The sequence below is a fragment of the Protopterus annectens genome, chromosome 10.part0, assembly GCF_019279795.1.
Source record: "Protopterus annectens isolate FY-2018-M chromosome 10.part0, PAN1.0, whole genome shotgun sequence".
NCBI classification, from domain to species: domain Eukaryota; kingdom Metazoa; phylum Chordata; order Ceratodontiformes; family Protopteridae; genus Protopterus; species Protopterus annectens.
In genome coordinates, this window is record NC_056744.1 from 893,946,959 (window position 1) to 893,961,531 (window position 14,573).

Genomic DNA, 14,573 nt, shown 5'->3' on the forward strand with positions numbered 1-14,573 from the left:
AAATGAAGAGAGATGTACTGTTTGTTACTTAATGTGCATTCCACCAGCTGGAGTTCTCCTCATACATATCATGGTTTTTCAGTCTTCCAAATCATGACTAATTGCAGGTCTAGCTCTCTGGCTGTGTGCAATACTGCATAGAGATGTGGGTAGTATTCTGCGATCTTAGGGTTACCTACCCATTGGAGCAATGTATACCATGTTAGGATGATTTAGTTCCTGGAAAATATGGCCTGTTCTCTAGTGCTACTGGCCTTGCTAGCTACCTCATGGATCATGTACTAAGTATGTTATGTTTCATCCCTGGCACACAATATAGCTACTTAGAAATAGAACAATGCATTGCAGTAAACCCTACTGATATGACATGTTACTATGCTACTCACCCCCTCTCCCAGTGGTGGCTGTAATATAAATAAACCAGGCAGTATTTTCATTCAGATTTTCCTTTGCTATTTATTCCTGGTACACAAGCAGTGCCGTACTGTGCCATACTGTGCTATATCTTTCCAGGCCACTTGACATAGATAGTTTATGCTTTTCACTTCACTGCTCAGGGCACACTTTTTTACATGTGTCGTACACCTGTCTTGTTGTCTTTCTGTGAATGGCTTTATTTTATACACACTGTCCTGTCTCACATGTGCATGCAGAATTTGCTGCTGAAGTAATCTGTGCCACCTATGAGTTAGGCCAAAGCCTGTGCTTAAGTGCAGTATATAGCTAATTTTCTACTGAACTGGTATAGCATACCAACGGATAATGTGGTATGTTCTTGTCATTTGTTTGCAATTGCATACTGATGGGACATTTATATTTTCTTTTATATTTTCTTACTATACATAGTAGAGTATGGATGTGGATGCCTCTGTGTTTCTGTAATGTACAAAAGTAATAAGCAGCAAAGATGAGATTGTTGTCTGCAGCATACACACTGTACCACTAATAGTCATTATGTTACCTTGTTGATGTGGCACAATTTCTTTGATATGATTAAGTAAGATCTCTTAATGGTATGCCTCCTGTAATGGTTAAAGTACTTTGAAAAAAGTCAGTGTAGCTGTAATGCATATCAGGACTGCCTCTGTAATGACTGCTAGCTTTTGATGTAGCACTACCTACTGTACAGAGTTGCGGATATGTGCAGCACTTACCTTCACATTCAGTGGTGTGTGTGAATATATGCTTCATGATTACAAAGGCATTACTGGCACTAGGGCAGGCGCACACCACATGTGTACCATGCCAGTGGCACATTTATTTATGTCTGCTTCCTAAGAAAATAGGGCTGTATATTTAGTCAAAGGTAGACACAACAAGGAATAATTTGGCGAGCTGAGGTTGCTGCAACTCTATCCTAAAGATGCAGTGACTTTGGAGCTCAAAGTGTGTGAGGTATGGATAGGGACTTTACTGCACCACAAAATTCAGATTTTTTTTATTTCTGGCTAAGTGTTACTACAGTCAAGTGACCGTCATTAATAATCTTTGCTTAACTTGGCAAAGATAATTCATAACATACCACTAAGGATATCTTGCCAGTGGTGTGCTGTCATTAGACTTATGTCCACAACTTATTTCAGACAAATGACTGCCTGCAAAAGCATGGACAAGACCATCAGTACAAATAGAAAACAGATTTATTGCTCACCTGGACTTCCAACTGTAAGTGGCTAGTGCTATAGGAATAGGGTATCAGGAAACACCAAGATGCCATGTGGTTATGCTTTTGGGGAGGATGTAGCCATATAGTTAAGCAGCTAAAGACCTTTGCAGCCTCTTACTAGTTTCCATTCCTCTTCTCCCTCTTATTTAATATGTTCACATTCCGTCAGACTTTTCTTACTTCTTGTACTATCTGACACTCAGTTTTATGTGAAATTCATATGTTCTTGTAATAAAGTAAATCTCTGTGCTATGCTTTTGTGTCTTGTTTTATTTTGTAGAGCTTTACTCCCAGGTTTCTTTTCAGCTATTTGCGTTTGCATTGCTGTCTTCGTTTATTTCCTTTGTGAAGTACGCCTGTGGATAGCATGTATTACATGGCTTTGTTTAATCTGCATTCCATTAAATGTGACTGCGAATCTGGTTCTACAGTGTCCTTAACCTTCTGGGAAGGTAGAGCTGTTACTGGCTCCAGTCAGTTTCCAGTGTGCTGCATTACACATATTCTCAATATGACAATTGCTATTACTCTGTATCAATGGTGCAGAGAGTAAAGCCATGACTGTGCCCCAGGCGATGCATATTTTACTAGCAGAATGGGCACTGGAGGGACTGGGTGGCAGAAGAAGGTGGGAGTGAGCAGTTGACATTGACTTGCCCATTATGGGAGAGGGGGAGTGATACTGCCCATGCCTGGTGCCATAACAGTATTACAAGCTGGGTGAGCTGTGCACTGCAGGTGGTATACTGCTTGGTTGGGTAAGCCGCGCATAATTGAAAGTGGGTATGCATCTCATTAAGGCAATCATTGCCAAGCTTACAGGGTTGCTGTGGGTGGTGAGGGTTAGGACACACTCCCTGGCAGCAGTAGAATGCTACAGCAGTAGCCATGAGCTCCTCACCTGTTTTGGGCATAATTCAGGTTGAGCCTTAGGGGACACATGTCTGGTAGTCCTGGTAAATGAGGATAGGAGCTGGTAGCAGTTGATGGCCAACTGCAGGGAAGTAGAGGAACAAAAATATTGTAATTATCGTGACTGTGGCTGTTGTAGGCAGCCTCTACACTTTGATACTGTACCTTCCTGCACTGCCCAGCAAGGTGGTTCTTGAATTCTAGGTGTTGGTGATATTGTCCTTGTTACTTTCAAAGTCTTTTATCTTTCATGTCATCATACTAAGTGATACTCTATGTCGCAGCCTACTCCATATTAATTCTTTATCACTCTGTGTATTGAGCTGCTATAACTGTCTACGCTGCTTAATCGCTATGTTTAGCTTTGTACTTCACGTGCTGCAGTGCCAAGGCTGCTTTATCCGCCTGCCATGTTATTTATATTTACTAATGTATGTTTACGGTCACTGTCTTTGAACTGAACATACTAGAAGTGTTGCAGCTGATGTCACCTTTCTTCACATGCATTTAGTTGTCTATCGGGCCACAGATTGTTTGCTTTAAAACAATTGAGGTACATTTTGCTCTTCATTTTACTTTGTTTAAGTATAGTTTCTAGTTTATCTAAATAGTGCCACTCAATGTATTTTTCAAATTAATTTTAATGTTAAACCATAAAAAAAACAAAACAAAAAATACTTTGCAGTCACTAAATGGGAAAAAAGCAACAAAAATATTGTTAATACACTTTACTGAAGAAAAAAAGTCCAGTGCCATGATTACTTCTATGTACCAGATTGCAATGTTTTAATCAATTCAAGTCAGCACTTTTGTCTCTTTTAACAGTACTTTTGCAGAGCATTTTATCAGACTGCCTGAATATACAGAAAAGTGTGTATGTCTGTCTGTATTTCTCATAGTGAGGACTGTGTCTGAACAATGGTGATTTCACCACTACAGGTAAATAAGAATCTGGCAACTAGTATATATTTCCATGTTCCTGCTAAGGTGTGAGGTAGGTGATTAGAGCACTGATCTGCACAGCTTTCACCTTGCTGCCCACAGTAAAATGTATGAGTATCCGTTTTATATTTCCATCTTTCTGTTTTTGGTTGACAAAATGAATGCGTATTGAACTTCAGCATTTGTCTTTCACAATTTGCTGAAGTCCATTTAGGAAATTCCTAATACATGATGTTTATTTGGATGGACAGACTTACTACCATGGCATAGCCACTGTGGCTGAATCCCTGGCAACATGAACTGAGAAGCTTGCAGTCAGTAAATATCTAATTACTGTTCATCCCCTGTACTGCATTCTTTCATACGTGACAATTTGGTTCACCAACAAAGAGTTTCAGTTTTCAAGTGACAGAAACAGTATATGCAACATTGGGAGATTACTACACTAAACATGCTTGAAGCATATTCAGAACTGAAATGATTTAAATATATACTTCTAGTGAATTCATATCTCCTTTGGCTGAATCCATTTCCTTATACCTTTTAACTGATTTAGACTTGTGATGAAAATTGAGTAATACACAGTAATGGATTTAATGCACTTATTTGTAATGTGAGTTGCTGTAATTTCTGTTTTCATTCACTTCTTCAGAGCAAGATTTCTGTTAGGCATTTTCTTATTTAATTGTGTCATAGTTCTTCTTGATTGCTGTATGCAACACTTAAATTATATTTGCATTCTTTCATATTTTTGGCACTCAAAAGGTAGCTACTGAAATATGCAGGAGCTGACATGCACACAAATGCAATGTAGAATTTGGATTCATAATTTCTTAGACAGTATTTACCAGTGAAGAATATTTGCTGGAAACAAATTTCAGTGATCAACAAAGAAAGCTTTTTTTGAAAGGAGGCAAGCTCCCCTGCTCTCACCCCCCCCCCAGTGGGGGTTAGACACTCCCCTTTATGAATACACAACAGTGAAAAAAAAGAGCAACAGTTTCTGTTCACTGAAAGCACTTTTCAGCAAAATCTCTCTCAAGCTGCTGTAAATCCGAAGTCAAATTCACCTTACATTCCCTGGAACTCTAGGTATCTACATATATTTCAAAACTGAAGCATGTCAATTAAACAAGAAAAGCACTAACATTGTGTATGCGATACAGTGTCAGAAACTGAAACAGTTTAAAAATGTCATACAATTTGGAAAAGTATCATATCACTTTCACATATCAATTCTGATTATTATGTGAGTTCTGTAGAGGAGAGTACAGAGTGGAGAAATGCTGTTGCACTGCACTTTTTCCTTTATTCACTGTATTCATAGTACTCAGTTTCTTATCTTTCGAATCAAGAACAAAGGCTCACAATCAGGGATACTTTTTAAATACTGACACAGTTCAGTCATAAATCTGTTAGATTGAGATGATTTGTACTAATATGAATTTTCTGCAGAATGAAAAGTCTGTAGCTTTAATAACTGTAACTCTTATTTTTATAATAAAATGTTAAATTTTTAAGGGCCATAGCTAAATGTTTATACAAAATCAGGGATGTTCCAGAAAATCAGAGACAGTTGAAATTATTTTAATAATTATTAGATAAGGGGGTGGCCTTAAGCCAATCGGGCCAATTTGGTCCGATAGGGCCCCGTTCCCTCAGAGGCCCCACAACAGATATGACAAAGTCATTAGATCTTTTATGACTCAGGGATTTGCTTGACAGACATTACAGCAAAGTGTAAGGTCTTTTCCTACTGGTAGACTTGCTCCTTTAGTAGTTATAATTCTTGTTAGTGGAGTTGGCAACATTTCTCCTAACTCATTGGACTAATGGTTAGTCTAGTATTATTAGTAACTGCAGTTTCGCACCTTGTGTATGGCTCATAGTGTTAGCTGCTCATGCTCCCATAGTGGTCAGCCACTGTTTCTAAATGCCCAACAGAGTTTACAACTCAAAACTGGTTGGATTAGTTTGATTAACCGTCTTAGAAAATAAGGACAGGTATAATTTGAAGACTGCTAGAGAGTTACTGTGTTTTTTTGCTTCTCTTGCTGACATGTGATTCATAAATGGTAGCTAATGAGTACAATTCGAGGAAATAACTGGAGTAGTCCATTTCAGAGAACATGAAAAGAAATAGTAGTAAGCATAATAAAATGAAAAAAATAGCAGATACAATGATGTGAAGTATCTTCTGATAACTATGACTTGTGATAGACAAAATGTGATCAATTCAGCAGTATGGCAGACAAAGGTTTGCTGCAGTCAGAGATAGGAGCAAAATAATCCCAGAGAAGTGAAACATGAGATGTGTATGCTAAGAGGTGGGAGGCAGAGGTGGGTGAGATGGACAACAAAAGATTTATTTGTCTGAAAATGGAAAAGCTAATACTGAAACAGCCTGACTCATGTAGGTACTACGGTGGTACTGGGGATTGACAAAAACTTAAAGATAGAGAATGACTGGACTGGACTGGAAAGGAATTTTTTAGTGAAGTGTAGTATAGCAAGCTGAATAAACAGTGTGTTTTGTTTTATGTACTCCCTACTGCCATGTGGGATTTTCTTCAGGCATTCTGGTTTCCTCCCAACTGCCAAAACATGATGATTAGTAACTTCTGTAAATTATTCCTTCATGTAATCTTTACTGTTATGTTGTGACCTTGGTTATGGCTAGAAAATACCAGAATATATTAGCCTGTTTACTCTGTTTAGCAAATCATTACATACATAAAAATAAACTTTCAGAAGTAGTTTTAAGTGGTATGGTGCATGAGCAATGCCATTTCTAAGAAGAGTCTGGAGATTATTACTGTTACTGTTGCTAAGCAATCTGAGGAAGTTCAACAGTTTTGTGTGGTGCTTGGAAACACATCGACTGTAGCAAGGGATGAGAATTAAATTGATAACCAACTCCAACAGCTCAGTGTAAGTGCAGGAGATGATTGGAAGCTTGTGAAGGAAGAAGGGAATAATATGAGATCAGAATGTAGACTGAAGGTTAGACAATTTTCATGTTCTTTTTGGGCCCCCCTGTCTTCCCACTACTATTAAGTTTCATAGTTTCATAGTTTCATAGTATAGTACTAGGCTATCTGCCCTGGGGCATTTGTAAGCCTAGCCATAGTGATGTGGCTTTTCCACCCCATGAAATGGTACAAAAATGTACAGAATAAATCAAGAATACTGTGCCTCTGTCTAGTAGTGACACAGTGAAGGTCCCCTATATAATAGAATTAGTTTACTGTGCCCCTGTCTAGCAGTGACACAGATGTGACCCCTGGGGTAATCTTACGATCTCCCATCCACTCATCAAGATTTCTCTTGAAGAGAGTCAGTGAGGGGCTCTGCCTAATACAAACTGGGATCCTGTTCCAAAGCATGGGAAGCCTTTGGGTTATGAATCTATCCCTCCAGCATGTCCTATTCATACTTGTGCCGAGGTTTAAGTCTTTAGCTCTCGTGGTCCTGATGGATTTGGATTTTTTGAGGTGGAGCATGTCCATCAGATCCTGGTTGGACATGGCCTTGTACGTCAGGCAGAGATCACCTCTGAGCAGGCGGTATGCTACTGAATAGAGCTGAAGTTTCTTTAGTCTGGCAGAATAAGACATATGTTGGAGATCCTTGATCCTTTTGGTGAGGTACTTTTGTGGTCTCTCCAGCTGTTGCAAGTGCCGGGTGAGGTACATACCAAATGGGGCATTGTACTCAATCATGGGTCTGATGAGGGAGGAATATAGGGGTACAATGACATCCTTGGATCTGGATGTGAAACCCTTCATGATGAGGTGTGCAAGGTAGAATGTTTTTCTAACCACTTTGGCAACGTGGGTGTCAAATGAGAGGTCGCTGTCTACTTGGGTCCCTAGGTCTCTGATTACTTTTTCCGTACTCAGTGGGTTGCTGTCTATGTGATAATTTGTGGGTACTTTGTTTTTTCCAAAAGGGATGACTATACATTTTTTGGCATTTAGTTTAAGGCCGTGACTACGGCACCAGTTGTCCGTTTCAGTGAGGCCTTTTTGTAGGATGTGTGTATCTGCTGGTGTATCGACTATGGCGCCTAGTTTGCAGTCATCTGTGAACTTTGTCAGCCACAGCCCTCCCATGTTTGCTTTAACATCTGAGAAATAAATGCCGAACAAAAGGGGTCCCAGGACAGATCCCTGTGGGACACCACTTGTGACTGGCTTTGAGTCAGACATTGCTCCAGCGATTTTAACTTTATGGGTTCTGTCCTTTAGCCAGTTTGCAACCCATCTAGTGACATAAGGGTTTACTTTTAAGCTGTTTAGCTTATCTATGATGCCTGAGTGGGGTATTGTGTCGAAGGCCTTAGCCAAGTCCAGGTATGCTGTATGGACTGCTTTGCCCTCATCAATGGCTCTAGTGACTGTTTCGAAAAAGTCAACCAGGTTTAAAAGGCAGGATCTGCCCTTTACAAAGCTGGACTGGGTGGGGTCAAGCATCTGTAGGTTCCCTATGTCTCCGTTTATGAGTTCCATAATGATTCTTTCCATAGCTTTGCAGACCAGGCTAGTCAAGCTTATGGGGCGGTAGTTTCCAGGGTCTGTAGAGGCACCCCCCTTGAGGAGTGGGACCACTGTTGCTGTACGCCAGTGTTCAGGTACATATCCCAAAGTAAGGCTAAGGTTAAATAGCATTTTTATGTGTGGGTTTAGCTCCTCTTGGAGTTCACGTAACACGCACCCCGGGATACCGTCAGGTCCCATTGATGCTGTGTTTTTTGCTTTGTTTAGGGCGGCTCTCACTTGGACATCTGAGATGACAGGGAGATTACATTCAGCTGGGATAAGTATTTCTTCTTTTGGGGGTGAAGGAGGCGAGAAATTTGCACTGAACCTGTCAGCCAGAATGTTAGCAATATCTGTGGGTTCAGTGTATTTTTTGTTGTTGTGAACCAACTCTGAGCATATCTGAGGGTTTCCGCCCAGGTTTCTAACATAGCTGAAGAAGGCTTTGTAGTTATCTTTAGTGTCCTTAGCGATTTTTCTCTCAAAGTTTGCCTTGGATGTTTTTATGAGAGAATGTAGTTTTCTGCTAATGATGATCAGAGATGTCTTCCCTTCATGGGATTTTGCTCTGACGTGCAGTAGCTTCCTTCTTTTGTTATACAATTTGTTTATGGCTGAGGTCCACCAGACAGGACGCTTACTTTTGGTGGAGAGGGACTTGGATTTGTTTGGGATTGCATGATCCATGCATTCTTGGAGATGTCCATAGAAAGCATTTGTGAAGGATTCGCATTGTGGGATGTGGTATCCACTGGCACAGTGGGCTTAAAGGATACCATCTCAGTCTTAAGAAGAGTGAAGTCTGCTTTTGAGAAGTTTTTCACTGTGGTCTTTTGTGCTGGGGTGGAGGTGGGATATGTATATCCAGGGTGATTAGTTTGTGGTCAGATCTCACTAGTGAGGGGTATACTTCCGGTGTGGAGCATTTTGTCCCCATGTTTGTGATGATCAGGTCTAGTATATTATCTCACCTAGTGGGAGAGGTGACTAGTTGTTCCAGTGCATTTGAATTTATGAATTCCAGGAACCTTTGGGCTAGGGTATTAGGGCTAGAATAATGTACCCAATCTATGTTTGGGGAGTTGAAGTCTCCCAGTATGATGGTATTTTGTGATACATTCATATCCTCCAATGTCTTCAGGAAGGCTGAGTGGGGTTCTTGAGATTGGGAGGGTGGTCTGTAACATGCTACCAGTTGTATAACAGTTTTGCCTATGGTTAGTTGCACCTGTATGGTCTCTGATGCTTCATGTGTTGCTACTAACCTGGAGGTGTGGGTGTCCTTTATGAATATGGACACTCCCCCTGCCTTTGTGGTTTGGCCCGGGTTTTGGGGCCGAAAAGCATGATACGAGGTATAGCCTGGTAGCACTGGGGTGCTCTCAGGAGCCTTGAACCAGGTTTCAGTTACTGCACAGACGTCGATGTTCTCCATGCTGAGGAGTGCATCAAGTGCCTGCATCTTGAGGTTTAGACTTCTGGCGTTGAGCAGCATTACCCTTAGTTTTTTTCCATTTTTGCTTTCTAAGGAGGTGGGTTTGTCTTTTGAGCCTTGCCTAAAAAAGGCACTATGGGGGTGGCAAGAGCCTTAGCCAATATCCGGAAGCCCAGTGGTGACAGGTGTAAGCCATCCCTTGCGAAGCAGCGTGGCTTGTCCAACATATCATCCCAGGCAGACAGACATTGGATCCCCTTAGAATGACACCAGTACTTGAGCCAATTGTTAAAGCTGATCATCTTGTCTTTGTATTGTGGTATCATTCTTGGTGAGGGCAAGATGCTGCTCAGGGTCAGGGTCATACCGTCTGGGCTACATAATCGGAGAGCTCCTCTATGTCTCTTTTCATGTAGTCCAGGGAGGTATATCTCAGGTCATTCACACCAGCATGGACAATGACGGAGTCATATTTGTACTTGCTTTGGAGTGACCTGAGTGCGTGTGTTATGTGGTGGATCCTAGCTCCCGATAGACAGCTCACAGTCACCTTCTCCTTGTTCAGCCTGGTCAGTGGGACATCAGTGTGTCTGACTATGGAGTCACCTGTTACTAGTGTATCAGGCAAGGTGTTTGGCCTTAAGGGCTGCGATTGGTCGACACACTGATTTATTGAAGTATGTGTTGCATGTGTTTTGTTTTGAGGTGGTGGATTTTTGGATGTCTGCTTTGGGAGCCTCTGTTGTTTTGGTAAGTTTTTATTAGAGCCTCCGAGTATGTCTTTGTGTTTTTATGTGTTTGGTTTGCAGTTGTGGTGGGTCTATGTGGGACTGGGATTGTTGTGTGTGTGGTTGCCATCTCCTCCTGTCTGGTCATGCCAGCCCTGAGTTGAGAGAGTTCAGCCTCCAGTTTGGCTATATAGTTGCATCTCTCACATGTATTTGTGTTTGTTGGGAGGAGGAGAGGGTTGTCTGTGTACATGAGACAATTGTAGCATTGTCTCAAGATGCCCAGATTGACCAGCTGAACTGGAGACGACGCCAGTAATCTACCACTCGACATGCTAGAACAGTATAAGGGAGTGGTATACCTTTAAGGGAAGTGGGTATTCACAGGGGTGGTAAGTAGATGTAGTGCTTTACTTAGTACGAGAGTGCTTACTTAGTAGAGAAGTATTGAGAACAAGTGCTAGGCTTATAATACAGTGAGTAGTCTGGTTTTACTAAGAGTAGAGCTTCCTTAAGGGAAAATTTGAAGAACAGACTTGGCAGAGCCAGAAAAAGTTTAACCTTGTTTAACCTGCGCTGCGCTATGCGCACGACCGCACAAAGCCGTGCAAATGCGGATTTTAAACAGTGAACTACAAAAGAGCTGGAAATGGTCCCAAACAACCAATTACTACAGCTTCTTGTGCTGAGGTCACTTCCCCCAAGGACAGGTAGGCTGCTCAAGGCTCCCCACTCCCACTGGTGAGCAAAGAAACTTCCTTCTATCCAAGTAAGGTAATGGACAACACAGGAACTACACCACAGCCCAGAATACAGCAATGCCTGTAAACTGGTCTAAACTAGTCGAGGAAGGCGGGAAAACAAGGATTTTTTTTTTGTTTTTTTTTGTTTTTTTAGTAGAAACACACAGAAAATGCAGAAACAGTGATAAATAAGTTACACAGGCTAGCCCACTTTAGTGGGCAGCCTCCACAGTTAAATTAAACAAACAAACAAGCAAACTTTCGATCAAATTCGACTAAATGTAACTTTAAGTGCAGATTTTAAAATAATGCAGCAATCAGTTAAAAAACAGTTCAGGCTAGTTCAAGGTAAGCTACAGAAGCTATTTTAAGTGAAAAAAAGCAAAGATACTTAAATCCAGAAGGTAGTCGCTTTTCTGAGTTCCCTGCTGCTAGGACCACTCTGTAAACCCATGTGGAGCTTGTCTGAGCAGTATAGCCAGAAAAAAACGCCCAGAGGCGGATTTTAAACAGTGAACTACAAAAGAGCTGGAAATGGTCCCAAACAACCAATTACTACAGCTTCTTGTGCTGAGGTCACTTCCCCCAAGGACAGGTAGGCTGCTCAAGGCACCCCACTCCCACTGGTGAGCAAAGAAACTTCCTTCTATCCAGGTAAGGTAATGGACAACACAGGAACTACACCACAGCCCAGAATACAGCAATGCCTGTAAACTGGTCTAAACTAGTCGAGGAAGGCGGGAAAACAAGGATTATTTTTTTGTTTTTTAGTAGAAACACACAGAAAATGCAGAAACAGTGATAAATAAGTTACACAGGCTAGCACACTTTAGTGGGCAGCCTCCACAGTTAAATTAAACAAACAAACAAGCAAACTTTCGATCAAATTCGACTAAATGTAACTTTAAGTGCAGATTTTAAAATAATGCAGCAATCAGTTAAAAAACAGTTCAGGCTAGTTCAAGGTAAGCTACAGAATCTATTTTAAGTGAAAAAAAGCAAAGATACTTAAATCCAGAAGGTAGTCGCTTTTCTGAGTTCCCTGCTGCTAGGACCACTCTGTAAACCCACGTGGAACTTGTCTGAGCAGTATAGCCAGAAAAAAATGCCCAGAGGCGGATTTTAAACAGTAAACTACAAAAGAGCTGGAAATGGTCCCAAACAACCCATTACTACAGCTTCTTGTGCTGAGGTCACTTCCCCCAAGGACAGGTAGGCTGCTCAAGGCTCCCCACTCCCACTGGTGAGCAAAGAAACTTCCTTCTATCCAAGTAAGGTAATGGACAACACAGGAACTACACCACAGCCCAGAATACAGCAATGCCTGTAAACTGGACTGGGCTGGGCCCACAGACTCATTTGTCCAGTACTTCCTGGTATCTAAGGACAATGGGTATGGAAGGCAGGAGTTCGGACTGTGATGAACCACAAGACTTTACCAGGTTTCATGTTTCAATATGAGCCTGCTTCTTATTAGCAAGGCCAGAAGGCCTGCTTGGTGTCTCCAGCACCACTCAAAGATGCAGGAGTGTGAATAGTACTTAAATTACAAATATATGTTTTATTTAGTTATTTCAAGTTTGTTAACCAATGTGGAGACTGTTTCAGTCTCATCACAGTGGAAATGGACAGAAGTAAGTCAAAAACAAAAAATGATAGCTGGGTGCACAAGCCCCAGGATAAAAAAAGTGCCTAATCCTGATAGGCACACTGGTGCCAGGACGGGAAAAAATGACAGTGTAGAATCCTCAAAATCCAGAAACATTCCTACAATGGGGTTAGGCTGGGCCCAAGATGCCCCCACCTCATTGTAGAAGGAAGTAGCAGTCCACAAAAATCACAACAACTGATAGGCCAAAGAAGAGCCATAAAGACAATAGAGTGGAGTATTGAAGATAAGAAAGAAATTATTTATTGTTACTATTATGCAAAAAGCCCAGAATTACCAGACAGAGGATATACAAAGAGATTAAGAGATAAATTAGTAGAAAGAAATATACTTTCACAGAAAAAATTGTCAGAAGCCTCAAGTAAAAATTTGTGTTCATTAATACAACAGATTTTTGAAAAACAGTGTATAGATCAAGAAACTTTGATCTGTTTGGAAAAAGAAGCATCTGAGGAAGTGTGAAAATATAAACAACAAAACCTAGACATGGGAAAGAAAGAGAGATTTGATATGGTGCAATATTTATGCAAAGGAGAAAGCCAAGTTAACTAATATAGAGAAAGCAGCTGCAAAGTTATTCAAAGAGAAATATAGGCAAAGGCATCCAGATATGGAAAATTTCACAATAAGAAAATTAATATCACAAAGATGGAATGTGGAAAAGAAGATTAGTAAAGCAGTAATTAAGGAAATTGAAGTTGAAGTTATGGAGTGTCTGTGGAGTGAAGGATTTAATATAGAAAGTCTAGCACAAACTATATCACAGCATGATGGAGTGAGTCCCCAAAGTAAGGAGAAGCAGGAAGATCAAGAGGCATCTGAAGAAGGAATATGGACATGGGAAAGAAAAACAGATTTAATATGGTGTAATATCTATGCCAAGGAGAAAGCAAAACTAACCAATACAAAAAGAGCAGCACCAAAGATATTTCAAGAGAAATACAGGAAAAGGAATCCAGATATGGAAAATCTTACAATACAAACAATAAGAAGACAAAGATGAAAAGTAGAAAAAAAAGATTGGTAATGGAGAAGTCAAAGAAACAGAAACTGAGGTTATGGAACACCTGCAAAGTGAAGGATTCAGTGTAGAAAATGTAATGCAGAAAGCATCACAACAGGATAGAGTAATGGATATCCAAATTAAGGGGAAACCAGTGGAAAGGGAAGCAATTGATCAGGTGCCATATCAAGATATTTTGGAGCCTTCCACAGGAAACCAGTATAAACTTTCAATTAAAGCTAGACAGCAAGGGGAAGGGACAGGAGACTGCGGAAACTCTGATGCAGTTGACATTGAGGAGTGATAGGCCAGTGAGTTCCCATATGACAAAGCAACTTATGGCACAGGATGAAATTGAAGATAAGGTGACACAGGAAGATGCTATAGAACTTTCTATAGAATGCCTGCAGGAAGTGGAAAACAAAGGATGTGCCCATAGTTTGGAAGAAATGAACTAAGGGAAGAGTTGCTTGATTTAATGGACAAAGATAGATATATTAAAATCAATGAAAGAAATAGATTGCAGAAGGTCAATAAAACCCCAAAAGTCAAAAGTATGATGAAACAAATGACCACAGTAATTAGGACTGTCCATAGAGATCCATGCTATATAACAGAAGTAAACAGGATATGTTACTGTGCAGCTAAATTAATAACTGATAAAGTTCTACCACAAGAGCACGGGGTAGTGAGGCAAAGGAAGGGGGGAAATCAAATACCATCATGGAAGTATCGGATAGAGAAAAATACAAAGCAATTAAGACAAGAAGTGTCACTGTTAGAAGTATATAGAAGAGGGAATAGATCAACAAAAATACTAAGAAAGATAGATGTGATAAAAGCAGTGCACAGTATTAGAACAGACCAGGATCTATCATGCACTATTGCAAATACCAAACTAAAAATTTCAACACAGGCAGAAAACCTTAGAAGA

At 40.6% G+C, this 14,573-nt stretch overlaps 1 protein-coding gene across 2 annotated transcripts in view; it reads left to right on the forward strand.

The window, feature by feature from the left end:
* The window catches only part of LOC122813391 (very-long-chain enoyl-CoA reductase-like), a 470,825-nt gene that overhangs the window by 119,349 nt on the left and 336,903 nt on the right, over positions 1 to 14,573 (forward strand). The gene's annotated exons all lie outside the window — the stretch shown is intronic.